The 1,663-nt window shown below is 38.4% G+C and overlaps 1 non-coding gene across 1 annotated transcript; it reads left to right on the forward strand.

The window, feature by feature from the left end:
* Window positions 1-682: 682 nt before the first annotated feature.
* TRNAP-UGG lies at window positions 683-754 on the forward strand. The gene has a single exon. It is a non-coding gene; the product is annotated as a tRNA-Pro (tRNA).
* Window positions 755-1,663: the final 909 nt, after the last annotated feature.

Here is a 1,663-nt window from a genome sequence, read left to right on the forward strand (position 1 = left end):
ACAACCGCTCAAGAAATTAGATTTCAAACTTGAGAGAAAAAAATATACTGAGGAGTTAAAAATGTTGCAATTTTTTAGAAAGGGCATTTGGTCTAGTGGTATGATTCTCGCATAGGGTGCGAGAGGTTTCGAGTTCAATTCTCAAAAGAATGAGCCTCAAAGAAAACAATTCAAACACACTAGTGTATATTCTTCCATCTTAAAACTATGATGATGCTCTTTTTTAATATCATTTTATCTTTTCCACTTTCAATAGGCATGCCTTTCCACTTTCAATAGGCATGCCTACCCAAATCCTAACTTTCGATATTTGCTTTACTTGTGTATTCCACGATATGTGTCTCAAATGGAACTATCAAACTAAAACTTACATTATTTTCTTCTCAATACAGTAATTGTCGCAAACCCTATGTAAATAATTTAACAGCGGTCTAGTCTAAAAAATATAATAATAATGATTATTTCTCATGGATTTCATTAACAAAGAAAATAAATGAAATAATGATGATACATTCCATAAAAAACATAATATATAGTCCATACTAAGGGCATTTGGTCTAGTGGTATGATTATTGCTTTGGGTGCAAGAGGTTGTCCAAAAGAAAAAAAGCGCTAAAATAATTAATTATCAGGTTTATGAAAAAGAAATTGTCATTCTTTTGTCTTTTAAAATCCATACTAAGGGCATTTGGTCTAGTGGTATGATTCTTGCTTTGGGTGCAAGAGGTCTTGAGTTCGATTCTCGGAATGCCCCTCCAAAAGAAAAGAAGTACTAAAATAATTATCGTTTTAGGTGTGAGAGGTCTCAAAGTATATCCTTTCTACTATAAAGGCTGGTAGGCAAATTTAAAGAGGGAGATGCGTATATGTCCACGATGATCAAGGTAGAGCGACTCCTTTTTAAAAGAGAAAATAGAAGCCCTTGGTTTGGCAGATGTCAATTCGTATGGCAATGTGGACTCGACTCAGGATGAGGATTCCCAATGTGGACTCGACATTCGTATGGCAATGTGGACTCGACTCAGGATGAGGATTCCCAATGTGGACTCGACTCAGGATGAGGATTCCCAATGTGGACTCGACATTCGTATGGCAATGTGGACTTGACTCAGGATGAGGATTCCGCTTTTCATACTGCTGCTATGAGCTGAAAGAGCTGGTAAGCTATCTCACTAAACGAAAAGAAAAAGCACATACGGGTTGACCTCGTTACAAGTGGTGGGGGCTAGCCAAAGAAGGTCAGTCGAACTAGGTTAGGACCCTTGATCTAGTTCAGCTAGGTTCTTCCATGCGAAAATGTATGTGTATCCGTATCTTCTTTTTGTTTATACGTTTGGAGAAAACTGCTAAGCCCGCCTTTCTTACCAAGTGTGATTCAATCTTTCAGCTCAAACTTTCCTCTCGTCCGACGGAAAAGGTAGGATTACGACTACCTTTTCCTTTTCTTGTCGGAGCCAAGGGATCAATCAGTTTCTACCAAAAAGTTCGCTATCTATTAGTTGTCGTAATCGAATGTATTTCTCATTTCATTTTAGCTCCTCCAAGAGCTTCCAGGTCCGTAGTAGACGAAACCTTGGACTTCTATTGAACTTATAGCATTGTCTGTTGAGCTCGCCGTTGAGAGTTGGCCTTACAGGAGATCGAGCAGCCTTTCTTTCCTTGC

The sequence above is a fragment of the Cucurbita maxima genome, unplaced genomic scaffold, assembly GCF_002738345.1.
Source record: "Cucurbita maxima cultivar Rimu unplaced genomic scaffold, Cmax_1.0 Cma_Scf02851, whole genome shotgun sequence".
Lineage (NCBI taxonomy): Eukaryota > Viridiplantae > Streptophyta > Magnoliopsida > Cucurbitales > Cucurbitaceae > Cucurbita > Cucurbita maxima.